The following is a 19155-nucleotide window of genomic DNA, read 5'->3' as shown; positions in this document are numbered from 1 at the left end:
GTACTGTGCTAAAAGAGGTGGAGTTATGCAGATCTAAAACGCGTGGATTGCAGCAGCAGCAAGCCGAAAAGTGCAGGCATGTGAGGGATCTAGAGGTTGACAGCATGTCTTCTTAACGGGAGTCCAGGTGGCCATCTCCACAAATGGACTTTTCAGAATCCTTGGGTGGCACCGTAGTCGGAAACCAATTCTGGTTATCGCTTCTCGGCCTTTTGGCTAAGATCAAGTGTAGTATCTGTTCTTATCAGTTTAATATCTGATACGTCCCCTATCTGGGGACCATATATTAAATGGATTTTTAGAACAGGGAGATGGAAAAAGAGCTTGCTCTGTCCACTCCACGCATTGACCTGGTATTGCAGTATCTCCAGGACCGGTGCACCCCTTCTTTAATGCAGTTTCTAAAATCAGAAAGAATTGAATTCAATGCTTTTTGTTTATTTTGCTTGTTTGTCGGATTTTGGGATGGACTCTTTGGCTTTGCTTTTCTTCTCCTCATTGGATTTTTCATGTTAAAAGTTGCAGAAGCCAGATGACAAGCTCATTTTGGTTCAACTTCAGCAACTGTGCATTGCATTGCCATGTAATGTAATGTAATGCAATGCTATCTATCTAGCTCTCCCTCTATACTTCCTTTTGGATAAACAGACATATTAGGCAAGCATTTTGGAGCTTTCACCTAAATAACTACAGGTGGTGAGATAAGCTGCACAATATAATTGACCTTTCAGTATATTGTTGCACACACACCATCTATTTAGCAAATGCCCTTGTTATCAACAGCAGCCTTTTAAACTCACCTGAGCTAACAGGTATGTGAGCTGGTTACTCTGCTGCGCTTAAAATTTATTTTTTGGTTTGCTACAATGCCTTTTCTGAAACGTTGTCTCCCTCTGCTGGAACACTGACTTCTTTCATTTAATGCCTGCAGACTATAAAAGAGAAACCAACCCAAAAAGTTTGGTTGATTAGTCTGTGGCATTCTTTTAAACTGTTGCTTATGGCGGTCTCTGTGAGCTTCTCAGTGACATTCAGCCATCCAGGTATCCCGCCTGCAGTAGACGGAATGTGGCAATGGAACGCTGGCTGCGCGTGTCATAATAGGCTCTGAGCCTTTATATACCTGCGCACAGCAGCAGCCACCTTCAGTCTGCTGCTGGACAGCCAGCAGCAGCAGCAGCAGGAGAGGTAATTAATCAGCAACCCTCCTGCTAAGGGTAGACAGCTGCTCGTTCCACCCCCCCCCCGCCTTAATTGGTTCTCCTCCCTTCCAACGGTGTTGAGGCGGGTGGGAACAGCCGGGGGTTGAGGGTACTGTGCTAAAAGAGGTGGAGTTATGCAGATCTAAAACGCGTGGATTGCAGCAGCAGCAAGCCGAAAAGTGCAGGCATGTGAGGGATCTAGAGGTTGACAGCATGTCTTCTTAACGTGAGTCCAGGTGGCCATCTCCACAAATGGACTTTTCAGAATCCTTGGGTGGCACCGTAGTCGGAAACCAATTCTGGTTATCGCTTCTCGGCCTTTTGGCTAAGATCAAGTGTAGTATCTGTTCTTATCAGTTTAATATCTGATACGTCCCCTATCTGGGGACCATATATTAAATGGATTTTTAGAACAGGGAGATGGAAAAAGAGCTTGCTCTGTCCACTCCACGCATTGACCTGGTATTGCAGTATCTCCAGGACCGGTGCACCCCTTCTTTAATGCAGTTTCTAAAATCAGAAAGAATTGAATTCAATGCTTTTTGTTCATTTTGCTTGTTTGTCGGATTTTGGGATGGACTCTTTGGCTTTGCTTTTCTTCTCCTCATTGGATTTTTCATGTTAAAAGTTGCAGAAGCCAGATGACAAGCTCATTTTGGTTCAACTTCAGCAACTGTGCATTGCATTGCCATGTAATGTAATGTAATGCAATGCTATCTATCTAGCTCTCCCTCTATACTTCCTTTTGGATAAACAGACATATTAGGCAAGCATTTTGGAGCTTTCACCTAAATAACTACAGGTGGTGAGATAAGCTGCACAATATAATTGACCTTTCAGTATATTGTTGCACACACACCATCTATTTAGCAAATGCCCTTGTTATCAACAGCAGCCTTTTAAACTCACCTGAGCTAACAGGTATGTGAGCTGGTTACTCTGCTGCGCTTAAAATTTCTTTTTTGGTTTGCTACAATGCCTTTTCTGAAACGTTGTCTCCCTCTGCTGGAACACTGACTTCTTTCATTTAATGCCTGCAGACTATAAAAGAGAAACCAACCCAAAAAGTTTGGTTGATTAGTCTGTGGCATTCTTTTAAACTGTTGCTTATGGCGGTCTCTGTGAGCTTCTCAGTGACATTCAGCCATCCAGGTATCCCGCCTGCAGTAGACGGAATGTGGCAATGGAACGCTGGCTGCGCGTGTCATAATAGGCTCTGAGCCTTTATATACCTGCGCACAGCAGCAGCCACCTTCAGTCTGCTGCTGGACAGCCAGCAGCAGCAGCAGCAGGAGAGGTAATTAATCAGCAACCCTCCTGCTAAGGGTAGACAGCTGCTCGTTCCACCCCCCCCCCGCCTTAATTGGTTCTCCTCCCTTCCAACGGTGTTGAGGCGGGTGGGAACAGCCGGGGGTTGAGGGTACTGTGCTAAAAGAGGTGGAGTTATGCAGATCTAAAACGCGTGGATTGCAGCAGCAGCAAGCCGAAAAGTGCAGGCATGTGAGGGATCTAGAGGTTGACAGCATGTCTTCTTAACGGGAGTCCAGGTGGCCATCTCCACAAATGGACTTTTCAGAATCCTTGGGTGGCACCGTAGTCGGAAACCAATTCTGGTTATCGCTTCTCGGCCTTTTGGCTAAGATCAAGTGTAGTATCTGTTCTTATCAGTTTAATATCTGATACGTCCCCTATCTGGGGACCATATATTAAATGGATTTTTAGAACAGGGAGATGGAAAAAGAGCTTGCTCTGTCCACTCCACGCATTGACCTGGTATTGCAGTATCTCCAGGACCGGTGCACCCCTTCTTTAATGCAGTTTCTAAAATCAGAAAGAATTGAATTCAATGCTTTTTGTTCATTTTGCTTGTTTGTCGGATTTTGGGATGGACTCTTTGGCTTTGCTTTTCTTCTCCTCATTGGATTTTTCATGTTAAAAGTTGCAGAAGCCAGATGACAAGCTCATTTTGGTTCAACTTCAGCAACTGTGCATTGCATTGCCATGTAATGTAATGTAATGCAATGCTATCTATCTAGCTCTCCCTCTATACTTCCTTTTGGATAAACAGACATATTAGGCAAGCATTTTGGAGCTTTCACCTAAATAACTACAGGTGGTGAGATAAGCTGCACAATATAATTGACCTTTCAGTATATTGTTGCACACACACCATCTATTTAGCAAATGCCCTTGTTATCAACAGCAGCCTTTTAAACTCACCTGAGCTAACAGGTAATTGAGCTGGTTACTCTGCTGCGCTTAAAATTTCTTTTTTGGTTTGCTACAATGCCTTTTCTGAAACGTTGTCTCCCTCTGCTGGAACACTGACTTCTTTCATTTAATGCCTGCAGACTATAAAAGAGAAACCAACCCAAAAAGTTTGGTTGATTAGTCTGTGGCATTCTTTTAAACTGTTGCTTATGGCGGTCTCTGTGAGCTTCTCAGTGACATTCAGCCATCCAGGTATCCCGCCTGCAGTAGACGGAATGTGGCAATGGAACGCTGGCTGCGCGTGTCATAATAGGCTCTGAGCCTTTATATACCTGCGCACAGCAGCAGCCACCTTCAGTCTGCTGCTGGACAGCCAGCAGCAGCAGCAGCAGGAGAGGTAATTAATCAGCAACCCTCCTGCTAAGGGTAGACAGCTGCTCGTTCCACCCCCCCCGCCTTAATTGGTTCTCCTCCCTTCCAACGGTGTTGAGGCGGGTGGGAACAGCCGGGGGTTGAGGGTACTGTGCTAAAAGAGGTGGAGTTATGCAGATCTAAAACGCGTGGATTGCAGCAGCAGCAAGCCGAAAAGTGCAGGCATGTGAGGGATCTAGAGGTTGACAGCATGTCTTCTTAACGGGAGTCCAGGTGGCCATCTCCACAAATGGACTTTTCAGAATCCTTGGGTGGCACCGTAGTCGGAAACCAATTCTGGTTATCGCTTCTCGGCCTTTTGGCTAAGATCAAGTGTAGTATCTGTTCTTATCAGTTTAATATCTGATACGTCCCCTATCTGGGGACCATATATTAAATGGATTTTTAGAACAGGGAGATGGAAAAAGAGCTTGCTCTGTCCACTCCACGCATTGACCTGGTATTGCAGTATCTCCAGGACCGGTGCACCCCTTCTTTAATGCAGTTTCTAAAATCAGAAAGAATTGAATTCAATGCTTTTTGTTCATTTTGCTTGTTTGTCGGATTTTGGGATGGACTCTTTGGCTTTGCTTTTCTTCTTCTCATTGGATTTTTCATGTTAAAAGTTGCAGAAGCCAGATGACAAGCTCATTTTGGTTCAACTTCAGCAACTGTGCATTGCATTGCCATGTAATGTAATGTAATGCAATGCTATCTATCTAGCTCTCCCTCTATACTTCCTTTTGGATAAACAGACATATTAGGCAAGCATTTTGGAGCTTTCACCTAAATAACTACAGGTGGTGAGATAAGCTGCACAATATAATTGACCTTTCAGTATATTGTTGCACACACACCATCTATTTAGCAAATGCCCTTGTTATCAACAGCAGCCTTTTAAACTCACCTGAGCTAACAGGTATGTGAGCTGGTTACTCTGCTGCGCTTAAAATTTCTTTTTTGGTTTGCTACAATGCCTTTTCTGAAACGTTGTCTCCCTCTGCTGGAACACTGACTTCTTTCATTTAATGCCTGCAGACTATAAAAGAGAAACCAACCCAAAAAGTTTGGTTGATTAGTCTGTGGCATTCTTTTAAACTGTTGCTTATGGCGGTCTCTGTGAGCTTCTCAGTGACATTCAGCCATCCAGGTATCCCGCCTGCAGTAGACGGAATGTGGCAATGGAACGCTGGCTGCGCGTGTCATAATAGGCTCTGAGCCTTTATATACCTGCGCACAGCAGCAGCCACCTTCAGTCTGCTGCTGGACAGCCAGCAGCAGCAGCAGCAGGAGAGGTAATTAATCAGCAACCCTCCTGCTAAGGGTAGACAGCTGCTCGTTCCACCCCCCCCCCCGCCTTAATTGGTTCTCCTCCCTTCCAACGGTGTTGAGGCGGGTGGGAACAGCCGGGGGTTGAGGGTACTGTGCTAAAAGAGGTGGAGTTATGCAGATCTAAAACGCGTGGATTGCAGCAGCAGCAAGCCGAAAAGTGCAGGCATGTGAGGGATCTAGAGGTTGACAGCATGTCTTCTTAACGGGAGTCCAGGTGGCCATCTCCACAAATGGACTTTTCAGAATCCTTGGGTGGCACCGTAGTCGGAAACCAATTCTGGTTATCGCTTCTCGGCCTTTTGGCTAAGATCAAGTGTAGTATCTGTTCTTATCAGTTTAATATCTGATACGTCCCCTATCTGGGGACCATATATTAAATGGATTTTTAGAACAGGGAGATGGAAAAAGAGCTTGCTCTGTCCACTCCACGCATTGACCTGGTATTGCAGTATCTCCAGGACCGGTGCACCCCTTCTTTAATGCAGTTTCTAAAATCAGAAAGAATTGAATTCAATGCTTTTTGTTCATTTTGCTTGTTTGTCGGATTTTGGGATGGACTCTTTGGCTTTGCTTTTCTTCTCCTCATTGGATTTTTCATGTTAAAAGTTGCAGAAGCCAGATGACAAGCTCATTTTGGTTCAACTTCAGCAACTGTGCATTGCATTGCCATGTAATGTAATGTAATGCAATGCTATCTATCTAGCTCTCCCTCTATACTTCCTTTTGGATAAACAGACATATTAGGCAAGCATTTTGGAGCTTTCACCTAAATAACTACAGGTGGTGAGATAAGCTGCACAATATAATTGACCTTTCAGTATATTGTTGCACACACACCATCTATTTAGCAAATGCCCTTGTTATCAACAGCAGCCTTTTAAACTCACCTGAGCTAACAGGTATGTGAGCTGGTTACTCTGCTGCGCTTAAAATTTCTTTTTTGGTTTGCTACAATGCCTTTTCTGAAACGTTGTCTCCCTCTGCTGGAACACTGACTTCTTTCATTTAATGCCTGCAGACTATAAAAGAGAAACCAACCCAAAAAGTTTGGTTGATTAGTCTGTGGCATTCTTTTAAACTGTTGCTTATGGCGGTCTCTGTGAGCTTCTCAGTGACATTCAGCCATCCAGGTATCCCGCCTGCAGTAGACGGAATGTGGCAATGGAACGCTGGCTGCGCGTGTCATAATAGGCTCTGAGCCTTTATATACCTGCGCACAGCAGCAGCCACCTTCAGTCTGCTGCTGGACAGCCAGCAGCAGCAGCAGCAGGAGAGGTAATTAATCAGCAACCCTCCTGCTAAGGGTAGACAGCTGCTCGTTCCACCCCCCCCCCCGCCTTAATTGGTTCTCCTCCCTTCCAACGGTGTTGAGGCGGGTGGGAACAGCCGGGGGTTGAGGGTACTGTGCTAAAAGAGGTGGAGTTATGCAGATCTAAAACGCGTGGATTGCAGCAGCAGCAAGCCGAAAAGTGCAGGCATGTGAGGGATCTAGAGGTTGACAGCATGTCTTCTTAACGGGAGTCCAGGTGGCCATCTCCACAAATGGACTTTTCAGAATCCTTGGGTGGCACCGTAGTCGGAAACCAATTCTGGTTATCGCTTCTCGGCCTTTTGGCTAAGATCAAGTGTAGTATCTGTTCTTATCAGTTTAATATCTGATACGTCCCCTATCTGGGGACCATATATTAAATGGATTTTTAGAACAGGGAGATGGAAAAAGAGCTTGCTCTGTCCACTCCACGCATTGACCTGGTATTGCAGTATCTCCAGGACCGGTGCACCCCTTCTTTAATGCAGTTTCTAAAATCAGAAAGAATTGAATTCAATGCTTTTTGTTCATTTTGCTTGTTTGTCGGATTTTGGGATGGACTCTTTGGCTTTGCTTTTCTTCTCCTCATTGGATTTTTCATGTTAAAAGTTGCAGAAGCCAGATGACAAGCTCATTTTGGTTCAACTTCAGCAACTGTGCATTGCATTGCCATGTAATGTAATGTAATGCAATGCTATCTATCTAGCTCTCCCTCTATACTTCCTTTTGGATAAACAGACATATTAGGCAAGCATTTTGGAGCTTTCACCTAAATAACTACAGGTGGTGAGATAAGCTGCACAATATAATTGACCTTTCAGTATATTGTTGCACACACACCATCTATTTAGCAAATGCCCTTGTTATCAACAGCAGCCTTTTAAACTCACCTGAGCTAACAGGTATGTGAGCTGGTTACTCTGCTGCGCTTAAAATTTCTTTTTTGGTTTGCTACAATGCCTTTTCTGAAACGTTGTCTCCCTCTGCTGGAACACTGACTTCTTTCATTTAATGCCTGCAGACTATAAAAGAGAAACCAACCCAAAAAGTTTGGTTGATTAGTCTGTGGCATTCTTTTAAACTGTTGCTTATGGCGGTCTCTGTGAGCTTCTCAGTGACATTCAGCCATCCAGGTATCCCGCCTGCAGTAGACGGAATGTGGCAATGGAACGCTGGCTGCGCGTGTCATAATAGGCTCTGAGCCTTTATATACCTGCGCACAGCAGCAGCCACCTTCAGTCTGCTGCTGGACAGCCAGCAGCAGCAGCAGCAGGAGAGGTAATTAATCAGCAACCCTCCTGCTAAGGGTAGACAGCTGCTCGTTCCACCCCCCCCCCCGCCTTAATTGGTTCTCCTCCCTTCCAACGGTGTTGAGGCGGGTGGGAACAGCCGGGGGTTGAGGGTACTGTGCTAAAAGAGGTGGAGTTATGCAGATCTAAAACGCGTGGATTGCAGCAGCAGCAAGCCGAAAAGTGCAGGCATGTGAGGAATCTAGAGGTTGACAGCATGTCTTCTTAACGGGAGTCCAGGTGGCCATCTCCACAAATGGACTTTTCAGAATCCTTGGGTGGCACCGTAGTCGGAAACCAATTCTGGTTATCGCTTCTCGGCCTTTTGGCTAAGATCAAGTGTAGTATCTGTTCTTATCAGTTTAATATCTGATACGTCCCCTATCTGGGGACCATATATTAAATGGATTTTTAGAACAGGGAGATGGAAAAAGAGCTTGCTCTGTCCACTCCACGCATTGACCTGGTATTGCAGTATCTCCAGGACCGGTGCACCCCTTCTTTAATGCAGTTTCTAAAATCAGAAAGAATTGAATTCAATGCTTTTTGTTCATTTTGCTTGTTTGTCGGATTTTGGGATGGACTCTTTGGCTTTGCTTTTCTTCTCCTCATTGGATTTTTCATGTTAAAAGTTGCAGAAGCCAGATGACAAGCTCATTTTGGTTCAACTTCAGCAACTGTGCATTGCATTGCCATGTAATGTAATGTAATGCAATGCTATCTATCTAGCTCTCCCTCTATACTTCCTTTTGGATAAACAGACATATTAGGCAAGCATTTTGGAGCTTTCACCTAAATAACTACAGGTGGTGAGATAAGCTGCACAATATAATTGACCTTTCAGTATATTGTTGCACACACACCATCTATTTAGCAAATGCCCTTGTTATCAACAGCAGCCTTTTAAACTCACCTGAGCTAACAGGTATGTGAGCTGGTTACTCTGCTGCGCTTAAAATTTCTTTTTTGGTTTGCTACAATGCCTTTTCTGAAACGTTGTCTCCCTCTGCTGGAACACTGACTTCTTTCATTTAATGCCTGCAGACTATAAAAGAGAAACCAACCCAAAAAGTTTGGTTGATTAGTCTGTGGCATTCTTTTAAACTGTTGCTTATGGCGGTCTCTGTGAGCTTCTCAGTGACATTCAGCCATCCAGGTATCCCGCCTGCAGTAGACGGAATGTGGCAATGGAACGCTGGCTGCGCGTGTCATAATAGGCTCTGAGCCTTTATATACCTGCGCACAGCAGCAGCCACCTTCAGTCTGCTGCTGGACAGCCAGCAGCAGCAGCAGCAGGAGAGGTAATTAATCAGCAACCCTCCTGCTAAGGGTAGACAGCTGCTCGTTCCACCCCCCCCCCGCCTTAATTGGTTCTCCTCCCTTCCAACGGTGTTGAGGCGGGTGGGAACAGCCGGGGGTTGAGGGTACTGTGCTAAAAGAGGTGGAGTTATGCAGATCTAAAACGCGTGGATTGCAGCAGCAGCAAGCCGAAAAGTGCAGGCATGTGAGGGATCTAGAGGTTGACAGCATGTCTTCTTAACGGGAGTCCAGGTGGCCATCTCCACAAATGGACTTTTCAGAATCCTTGGGTGGCACCGTAGTCGGAAACCAATTCTGGTTATCGCTTCTCGGCCTTTTGGCTAAGATCAAGTGTAGTATCTGTTCTTATCAGTTTAATATCTGATACGTCCCCTATCTGGGGACCATATATTAAATGGATTTTTAGAACAGGGAGATGGAAAAAGAGCTTGCTCTGTCCACTCCACGCATTGACCTGGTATTGCAGTATCTCCAGGACCGGTGCACCCCTTCTTTAATGCAGTTTCTAAAATCAGAAAGAATTGAATTCAATGCTTTTTGTTCATTTTGCTTGTTTGTCGGATTTTGGGATGGACTCTTTGGCTTTGCTTTTCTTCTCCTCATTGGATTTTTCATGTTAAAAGTTGCAGAAGCCAGATGACAAGCTCATTTTGGTTCAACTTCAGCAACTGTGCATTGCATTGCCATGTAATGTAATGTAATGCAATGCTATCTATCTAGCTCTCCCTCTATACTTCCTTTTGGATAAACAGACATATTAGGCAAGCATTTTGGAGCTTTCACCTAAATAACTACAGGTGGTGAGATAAGCTGCACAATATAATTGACCTTTCAGTATATTGTTGCACACACACCATCTATTTAGCAAATGCCCTTGTTATCAACAGCAGCCTTTTAAACTCACCTGAGCTAACAGGTATGTGAGCTGGTTACTCTGCTGCGCTTAAAATTTCTTTTTTGGTTTGCTACAATGCCTTTTCTGAAACGTTGTCTCCCTCTGCTGGAACACTGACTTCTTTCATTTAATGCCTGCAGACTATAAAAGAGAAACCAACCCAAAAAGTTTGGTTGATTAGTCTGTGGCATTCTTTTAAACTGTTGCTTATGGCGGTCTCTGTGAGCTTCTCAGTGACATTCAGCCATCCAGGTATCCCGCCTGCAGTAGACGGAATGTGGCAATGGAACGCTGGCTGCGCGTGTCATAATAGGCTCTGAGCCTTTATATACCTGCGCACAGCAGCAGCCACCTTCAGTCTGCTGCTGGACAGCCAGCAGCAGCAGCAGCAGGAGAGGTAATTAATCAGCAACCCTCCTGCTAAGGGTAGACAGCTGCTCGTTCCACCCCCCCCCCGCCTTAATTGGTTCTCCTCCCTTCCAACGGTGTTGAGGCGGGTGGGAACAGCCGGGGGTTGAGGGTACTGTGCTAAAAGAGGTGGAGTTATGCAGATCTAAAACGCGTGGATTGCAGCAGCAGCAAGCCGAAAAGTGCAGGCATGTGAGGGATCTAGAGGTTGACAGCATGTCTTCTTAACGGGAGTCCAGGTGGCCATCTCCACAAATGGACTTTTCAGAATCTTTGGGTGGCACCGTAGTCGGAAACCAATTCTGGTTATCGCTTCTCGGCCTTTTGGCTAAGATCAAGTGTAGTATCTGTTCTTATCAGTTTAATATCTGATACGTCCCCTATCTGGGGACCATATATTAAATGGATTTTTAGAACAGGGAGATGGAAAAAGAGCTTGCTCTGTCCACTCCACGCATTGACCTGGTATTGCAGTATCTCCAGGACCGGTGCACCCCTTCTTTAATGCAGTTTCTAAAATCAGAAAGAATTGAATTCAATGCTTTTTGTTCATTTTGCTTGTTTGTCGGATTTTGGGATGGACTCTTTGGCTTTGCTTTTCTTCTCCTCATTGGATTTTTCATGTTAAAAGTTGCAGAAGCCAGATGACAAGCTCATTTTGGTTCAACTTCAGCAACTGTGCATTGCATTGCCATGTAATGTAATGTAATGCAATGCTATCTATCTAGCTCTCCCTCTATACTTCCTTTTGGATAAACAGACATATTAGGCAAGCATTTTGGAGCTTTCACCTAAATAACTACAGGTGGTGAGATAAGCTGCACAATATAATTGACCTTTCAGTATATTGTTGCACACACACCATCTATTTAGCAAATGCCCTTGTTATCAACAGCAGCCTTTTAAACTCACCTGAGCTAACAGGTATGTGAGCTGGTTACTCTGCTGCGCTTAAAATTTCTTTTTTGGTTTGCTACAATGCCTTTTCTGAAACGTTGTCTCCCTCTGCTGGAACACTGACTTCTTTCATTTAATGCCTGCAGACTATAAAAGAGAAACCAACCCAAAAAGTTTGGTTGATTAGTCTGTGGCATTCTTTTAAACTGTTGCTTATGGCGGTCTCTGTGAGCTTCTCAGTGACATTCAGCCATCCAGGTATCCCGCCTGCAGTAGACGGAATGTGGCAATGGAACGCTGGCTGCGCGTGTCATAATAGGCTCTGAGCCTTTATATACCTGCGCACAGCAGCAGCCACCTTCAGTCTGCTGCTGGACAGCCAGCAGCAGCAGCAGCAGGAGAGGTAATTAATCAGCAACCCTCCTGCTAAGGGTAGACAGCTGCTCGTTCCACCCCCCCCCCCCGCCTTAATTGGTTCTCCTCCCTTCCAACGGTGTTGAGGCGGGTGGGAACAGCCGGGGGTTGAGGGTACTGTGCTAAAAGAGGTGGAGTTATGCAGATCTAAAACGCGTGGATTGCAGCAGCAGCAAGCCGAAAAGTGCAGGCATGTGAGGGATCTAGAGGTTGACAGCATGTCTTCTTAACGGGAGTCCAGGTGGCCATCTCCACAAATGGACTTTTCAGAATCCTTGGGTGGCACCGTAGTCGGAAACCAATTCTGGTTATCGCTTCTCGGCCTTTTGGCTAAGATCAAGTGTAGTATCTGTTCTTATCAGTTTAATATCTGATACGTCCCCTATCTGGGGACCATATATTAAATGGATTTTTAGAACAGGGAGATGGAAAAAGAGCTTGCTCTGTCCACTCCACGCATTGACCTGGTATTGCAGTATCTCCAGGACCGGTGCACCCCTTCTTTAATGCAGTTTCTAAAATCAGAAAGAATTGAATTCAATGCTTTTTGTTCATTTTGCTTGTTTGTCGGATTTTGGGATGGACTCTTTGGCTTTGCTTTTCTTCTCCTCATTGGATTTTTCATGTTAAAAGTTGCAGAAGCCAGATGACAAGCTCATTTTGGTTCAACTTCAGCAACTGTGCATTGCATTGCCATGTAATGTAATGTAATGCAATGCTATCTATCTAGCTCTCCCTCTATACTTCCTTTTGGATAAACAGACATATTAGGCAAGCATTTTGGAGCTTTCACCTAAATAACTACAGGTGGTGAGATAAGCTGCACAATATAATTGACCTTTCAGTATATTGTTGCACACACACCATCTATTTAGCAAATGCCCTTGTTATCAACAGCAGCCTTTTAAACTCACCTGAGCTAACAGGTATGTGAGCTGGTTACTCTGCTGCGCTTAAAATTTCTTTTTTGGTTTGCTACAATGCCTTTTCTGAAACGTTGTCTCCCTCTGCTGGAACACTGACTTCTTTCATTTAATGCCTGCAGACTATAAAAGAGAAACCAACCCAAAAAGTTTGGTTGATTAGTCTGTGGCATTCTTTTAAACTGTTGCTTATGGCGGTCTCTGTGAGCTTCTCAGTGACATTCAGCCATCCAGGTATCCCGCCTGCAGTAGACGGAATGTGGCAATGGAACGCTGGCTGCGCGTGTCATAATAGGCTCTGTGCCTTTATATACCTGCGCACAGCAGCAGCCACCTTCAGTCTGCTGCTGGACAGCCAGCAGCAGCAGCAGCAGGAGAGGTAATTAATCAGCAACCCTCCTGCTAAGGGTAGACAGCTGCTCGTTCCACCCCCCCCCCGCCTTAATTGGTTCTCCTCCCTTCCAACGGTGTTGAGGCGGGTGGGAACAGCCGGGGGTTGAGGGTACTGTGCTAAAAGAGGTGGAGTTATGCAGATCTAAAACGCGTGGATTGCAGCAGCAGCAAGCCGAAAAGTGCAGGCATGTGAGGGATCTGAGGTTGACAGCATGTCTTCTTAACGGGAGTCCAGGTGGCCATCTCCACAAATGGACTTTTCAGAATCCTTGGGTGGCACCGTAGTCGGAAACCAATTCTGGTTATCGCTTCTCGGCCTTTTGGCTACGATCAAGTGCTTTATTGCAGGAGATTGTAGTTGAAGGGTACTCGGGTACCCCTCTCCTTGGCCTGGCAGGATCGTCCACTTTGGTGGACTTAACCTGCTTGCTGCTATTAGGGAGAGGGCTTAGTCCCAGGGTAACGTGTTGCGATCCCCCAGCTTCCAGGTGTCTTTCGCTACAAGAACACTGGGAGCGCAGATTGCAAGCGGCTGCAATTTTCAACCTTGTTGCGGTTTCCATGGAGGTTGACCCTAACCTCGTGCCTCTTTATGCGAGGCTAAAAAACTCTATCCGAGTTCACTTCACGGCGGGTGGCTCGGATATGAGGAAATTAGGGTATGTAGTCCAGGACGTGCTCAGGAACCTTCTTGGCGTGCAGAGGAATGAAATTCTGTCCATCCAGGATTATCCTAGAAGAGGTGACTATGACATCACATTCACCGGAGAAGGTATTTTCAGAGATGTTCTAGAAAAGTTAAAAAAAGTTGAAAATAGTCCTGTTCTGAAAGGGATACAAATTGTTGAGCACGTCCTGGATGAGGTAAGACTTGTTGTCGTAAAAGTATTTTCGCCTTTTGTTTCTGCTCCAGAAATTATGTCATTTTTAGCAATTTATTTTAAAAGTGTTAAATGTATTGGGAAGATACTTAATGAATATAACATATGGACATCTAAGTGGAAATTTCTTGTGAAGTGTATAAGAGATCCAAATACACCAGGTGGTATACGGCTTCCCCCTGCCCGTTTTAAAATTGGACAAACAAATGGGGATTTCTTCTTTTCTGGGATGCCAGTATATTGCAGAAATTGTGGGCGCTATGGTCATTCAAAAGAAAACTGTAATGTATCATGTAGAAATTGTGCTAGTGAAGAACATGAGACAAAAGAATGCCCTAAGGAAAAGAAATGCAGTTTTTGCCAGACTCCAGGTCACTTTTATTTTTCTTGCCCTCACAGATTTCGGGAAGATGAGCAAAAGGGAAAGTCCAAGACGTCCGACCAAGGACCAAAAGATCAGACCACCCCTCAGGAGGAGGAACAACAACCTGGAGCCTCTGGAGACAATAAGGGCGTACCAAATAGTGAAATGTCTCCAGAGTCTATGACAGGTAAAATACCAAATCCCAAAACCTGGCTGCAGGACCTGCGAGAGTCCAAAAGGAGGGCTGAGAAGGAGCAGAAGGGCACTACTGGTAAGGTCAAAAGGGACCGGCAAAAGGCCGACACAGAAGCCCATGCCCAGTCTGGGTCTCCTAGTGCTGAGGGCGCTGAGTGGATAAAGGTGGGTCCTAAGAAAAAGAAAAAGGGTGGTTCAGAGGAGGCAGCAGGAGGTGAACAGATGGACACTTCTCCAGAAGGGGACGTGGACGCTGGACCCTCAGGGGTTTCGGTCTCCGCTGCTACAGGTGGGGACCGGGATCTTGCTGCCTCTGAAGAGTCAGAGGCTCTGCCTTGTGCGCAACCTCCTCCTATAGGACGACCTTCTACAGGTCAAACAGGGGCGGCGGAACCCCTCGGGGACCCACCTGATGAGGAACTGCATGGCCAGCCAATGGAGACCCAGCGGGTTCTGCCAGCCAGCCCTCCGAGCTATGCCAGTGTAGCGTCGGGTTTATATAAATGTGGTAATCTTTCCTCCTCCACGGAGACTCTCGTGACGATACTATCAGATGAGGAGGGAGGCGCAAGCCCAGTGGTCTGATCAGGTTCATCGGACAGGTAAATTCATTGCTCTTAGTTACCTAAGTAAAATTTCTACATTTTCTAATGATGGCTGAACTCAAAGGTATTTCCCTCAATGTGAGAGGCATAAAATGTAACACGAGAAGAACTGCTCTTTTTAATTTTTTTACGTGTTTTACTGCATCTGTATTTTTTCTGCAAGAATGTAATATCCCACATGAAATGTCATATCAAAAATATAAAGATGAGTGGAAGTGTGGGCCATCTGTCTGGTCCGGATCGAATGCTGCAGGATCAGCGGGTGTAGCCATACTTTTTAAAGGGAACGTTTTAATTGATTTTATTCAGGAAATTTTACCAGGTCGTATTTTATTAGTGAAAGCTTTTATTGATGGTATTAGATGGCAGTTTTTAAATTTTTATGGATCCCCAGAGAAAAATGAAAGAGCCGAAATGCTTGATCTTTTACCATTATTTATTAATAACTCTGAACCTTTTATCTTAGCAGGGGATTTTAATTGTGTTTTAAAAGGTGAAAACCGGCGCTCCAGCTCTGTAAGCAGGAACTACGATAAAACCTCAGGTATGCTACATGATATAGTCAAAGATGCTAAATTGATAGACATATATAAAGAGTGTCATAGTGACAGCCCAGAGGACGCCGGTTTCACTTGGAGCAATGCTAATTGTAGCTCTAGGATTGATTTTATTTTTGGTTCAGATAAAACAATACCTGCCAAATGTGAAGTTTTAACTAATATATTTTCAGACCATAAACTTTTATCCTTTACCATAAAAGTAAATGACAACAAAAAATGTGGTAAGAAAAGCTGGAAAATGAACGTATCCCTTTTAACCGACCCGCAGATTTTATCAGATTTTATTGAGTTTTATAGGAAATGTAGAAAAGGGAAAAAAACAAATGAGACTATGAGTGTATGGTGGGATAGAATGAAAGTAAAAATAAAAGACTTTTTTATTAAAAAGAGTATATGTAGAGCCAAAGAAAAATATGAAGAATATAGAATTTTAAATACCCGCCTACAAACATTATTTAAGCTCAGAGACAATGGGATAGATGTACAACTTGATATTTCAAACTTAAAAGAAGAGATTTCAAAATGGCTAGAACAAAAAGGAAAAGAGATAATTTTTCGTTCTAGAGTACAACATATAGAAGAAAATGAAAAGTGTTCCAGATATTTTTTTAGGAAAAATAAAAAAGAAAAAGTGATAATTGACCATATAGATGGTGAGAATAATATAAAAAATATGCTGGGTAAAGTTGAGGTTTTTTTTTCTAATCTTTTTAATGGAAAAAATATAGATAATAAATTAATGGATGATTCGCTGCAAGGACTAACAGCTGTTTTAGATCCCGCATCCCAAGAGTTTTTATCCCAAGTTTTAACGGAACAAGAAGTGTTAAAAACTATTAAAAGTTTTAAAACTGGAAAGGTCCCTGGTCCTGATGGCATCCCAATAGAATTTTATGTATGTTTTTATGATATTTTAAAAGATGATTTGTTTTATTTGTTTACTGAGGTTTTTAATAATAAGGTTTTATTAAATTCCTGGAAGAAAGGTGAAGTCTCCCTCCTATACAAAAAAGGTGATAAATCAAAATTAGAAAACTGGAGACCAATAACACTTTTAAATTGTGACTATAAAATAATGGCTAAAATTTGTGCAAATCGTCTAAAAGAAGTCATCAGCAAAGTTATTCATTCTAATCAAGTGTGTGGGGTGCCGGGGCGCAGTATATGGGACAATCTGAATTTAGTGAAAGACTGTATTGAGGATGTAAAAGACAGAAAGGGGAAAATGGCGATTTTATCTATTGATTTTGAAAAAGCATTTGACCGTGTCTCACACTTTTATCTTTTTAAAGTTTTAGAGAAAATGGGCATACCAGAAGGGTTTTTACTATCGCTTAAAGCATTTTACAAGGATTGTACAAGTAAGATTTTAGTGAATGGTTTTAAGACACAAGAGGTATTTTTACGGTCAGGGGTGAAACAGGGATGCCCTCTGTCCCCCCTACTGTTTATCTGTGCACTGGAACCAATGTTATGTGCAATACGCCAAAATAAACAGATATGCGGTGTCCCTCTGCCTGGAAGCGGTGGTTTGGAGGCCAAGGTTGTAGGCTACATGGATGACGTGGCGGTCTTGTGTACAGATGCACCATCACTTACGGCCACTCTCCATCAAGTGCAATCCTTTTGTCTAGCTTCTGGTTTTAAAATCAATTTTAATAAGTGTAACATTTTAAGTGTTGGGGGGATGATTTTACGTGATGTACCAATTAATGTCTCCGAATCCATTTCCATTTTAGGTATATCATTCACTGAAAATAATGATGGTTATAATAGTTGGGAAACTGTTACACAGAAAGTAAATACGAAAATATGTATGTGGAACATGAGGAGACTTACAATGGAGGGTAAAGTATTGGTTTTAAAGATGGTGATTTTACCTCTTTTATTGTATCTTAGCATGGTTTTCCCCCCGCCTGTTAATGTTTTAAAAAAGATAACCAAAACCTGTTTTACCTTCTTTTGGAACTCAAAAATGGAAAAGCTGAAAAGAGAAATCGTGATGAAATCAAAAGTAAAAGGTGGTAAAGATTTTCCAGATTTTAATAGGTTTCTTTTAATCCATCTGTTCGTTTACTGTTTTAATGCCCTTTTTAAGAATCACTATTGGTCCTTTTTTATGCGTTTTAATACAGGATTTTTTATGAGAAAGTTTGGATGGTATGAAGTTAATATATCTGTGCCCCATGCTTTTAATTTGTCGACGCATTATGAGATTTTAAGGAAAATAGTGTCCGATTTTAATTTAGGGACTAAGAAAATAGAGGAATTAAGAAATAGTAAGAAACTAATTAAAGAAATACGTAAAAGTGAGGAAATATGTAATGTTGACAGATATGATGATGACAAATCTATGTCTATCTGGAAAATGATTAACGTTTTTTATCTTTTTAATGAACAGAGAGATCTGGCTTGGAGTTGCATGCACCGCTGTCTTCCTTGCCGGGCATTCCAATACAGAAGAGGATTTGTGAGGTCTGCCATCTGCCCAAGAGCCGGATGCCAAGACGAGGAAACGGTGGAACATCTATTATGGACATGTAATTTTGCAAAGGATTTCTGGAGAAGACTACTCCCCCTACTGGAAAGGGTGGCAGACCTCAAGGACTTTACATATAAAACTGTGCTATACGGACTTATGGAATGCCCCACAATGGACCAGTACACAATGGCTTGGAAGACAGTGAACTGCGCCAAGTCATCTCTCTGGAAAGCGCGCAACATTGCTATTTTTAAACAAGATGTTTTATCAGTGAATGATGTTTTAAGTTTATGTTTATGTGAAATGTATACTTATTATTTAATTGACAAAAAGAAGAATGTACATATTTCCAAAAAATGGCTTGTTGACCAATGGAACCTAATTATTTAAAATCTTTGTATTTTTTTGTTTTGTAAATTTCATTTGTCTTTTAACGTTTGGTATTTGTGTAATTATGCTTGTAATTTGTTAAAATTTTAATAAACGGTTTTATCCCTCTGCAGGGGATAGCCAAATTAAAAAAAAAAATCTGTTCTTATCAGTTTAATATCTGATACGTCCCCTATCTGGGGACCATATATTAAATGGATTTTTAGAACAGGGAGATGGAAAAAGAGCTTGCTCTGTCCACTCCACGCATTGACCTGGTATTGCAGTATCTCCAGGACCGGTGCACCCCTTCTTTAATGCAGTTTCTAAAATCAGAAAGAATTGAATTCAATGCTTTTTGTTCATTTTGCTTGTTTGTCGGATTTTGGGATGGACTCTTTGGCTTTGCTTTTCTTCTCCTCATTGGATTTTTCATGTTAAAAGTTGCAGAAGCCAGATGACAAGCTCATTTTGGTTCAACTTCAGCAACTGTGCATTGCATTGCCATGTAATGTAATGTAATGCAATGCTATCTATCTAGCTCTCCCTCTATACTTCCTTTTGGATAAACAGACATATTAGGCAAGCATTTTGGAGCTTTCACCTAAATAACTACAGGTGGTGAGATAAGCTGCACAATATAATTGACCTTTCAGTATATTGTTGCACACACACCATCTATTTAGCAAATGCCC

At 43.1% G+C, this 19155-nt stretch overlaps 11 non-coding genes across 11 annotated transcripts; all 11 read left to right on the top strand.

Moving 5' to 3' along the window:
• Positions 1 to 196: 196 nt before the first annotated feature.
• LOC141195082 (U2 spliceosomal RNA) lies at positions 197 to 387 on the top strand. Its single transcript, XR_012267689.1, has one exon. It is a non-coding gene; the product is annotated as a U2 spliceosomal RNA (small nuclear RNA).
• A 1120-nt stretch (positions 388 to 1507) lies between these two features.
• LOC141195081 (U2 spliceosomal RNA) lies at positions 1508 to 1698 on the top strand. The gene has a single exon (XR_012267688.1). It is a non-coding gene; the product is annotated as a U2 spliceosomal RNA (small nuclear RNA).
• Positions 1699 to 2818: 1120 nt separating this feature from the next.
• On the top strand, positions 2819 to 3009 carry LOC141195080 (U2 spliceosomal RNA). The gene has a single exon (XR_012267687.1). It is a non-coding gene; the product is annotated as a U2 spliceosomal RNA (small nuclear RNA).
• A 1118-nt stretch (positions 3010 to 4127) lies between these two features.
• LOC141195079 (U2 spliceosomal RNA) lies at positions 4128 to 4318 on the top strand. The gene has a single exon (XR_012267686.1). It is a non-coding gene; the product is annotated as a U2 spliceosomal RNA (small nuclear RNA).
• A 1121-nt stretch (positions 4319 to 5439) lies between these two features.
• On the top strand, positions 5440 to 5630 carry LOC141195078 (U2 spliceosomal RNA). The gene has a single exon (XR_012267685.1). It is a non-coding gene; the product is annotated as a U2 spliceosomal RNA (small nuclear RNA).
• Positions 5631 to 6751: 1121 nt separating this feature from the next.
• LOC141195076 (U2 spliceosomal RNA) lies at positions 6752 to 6942 on the top strand. The gene has a single exon (XR_012267683.1). It is a non-coding gene; the product is annotated as a U2 spliceosomal RNA (small nuclear RNA).
• A 1121-nt stretch (positions 6943 to 8063) lies between these two features.
• Positions 8064 to 8254, top strand: LOC141195075 (U2 spliceosomal RNA). The gene has a single exon (XR_012267682.1). It is a non-coding gene; the product is annotated as a U2 spliceosomal RNA (small nuclear RNA).
• A 1120-nt stretch (positions 8255 to 9374) lies between these two features.
• On the top strand, positions 9375 to 9565 carry LOC141195074 (U2 spliceosomal RNA). Its single transcript, XR_012267681.1, has one exon. It is a non-coding gene; the product is annotated as a U2 spliceosomal RNA (small nuclear RNA).
• Positions 9566 to 10685: 1120 nt separating this feature from the next.
• Positions 10686 to 10876, top strand: LOC141195073 (U2 spliceosomal RNA). The gene has a single exon (XR_012267680.1). It is a non-coding gene; the product is annotated as a U2 spliceosomal RNA (small nuclear RNA).
• Positions 10877 to 11998: 1122 nt separating this feature from the next.
• On the top strand, positions 11999 to 12189 carry LOC141195072 (U2 spliceosomal RNA). The gene has a single exon (XR_012267679.1). It is a non-coding gene; the product is annotated as a U2 spliceosomal RNA (small nuclear RNA).
• Positions 12190 to 18582: 6393 nt separating this feature from the next.
• LOC141196302 (U2 spliceosomal RNA) lies at positions 18583 to 18772 on the top strand. The gene has a single exon (XR_012268858.1). It is a non-coding gene; the product is annotated as a U2 spliceosomal RNA (small nuclear RNA).
• The last annotated feature ends 383 nt before the right edge of the window (positions 18773 to 19155 follow it).

Source organism: Phyllobates terribilis, unplaced genomic scaffold, assembly GCF_046119375.1.
Source record: "Phyllobates terribilis strain yellow unplaced genomic scaffold, ASM4611937v1 Scaffold_74__1_contigs__length_7073193, whole genome shotgun sequence".
Taxonomy (NCBI): Eukaryota; Metazoa; Chordata; class Amphibia; order Anura; family Dendrobatidae; genus Phyllobates; species Phyllobates terribilis.
Note: the sequence above shows the minus strand (reverse complement) of the source record. Positions and strands in the feature narration are given on the sequence as shown.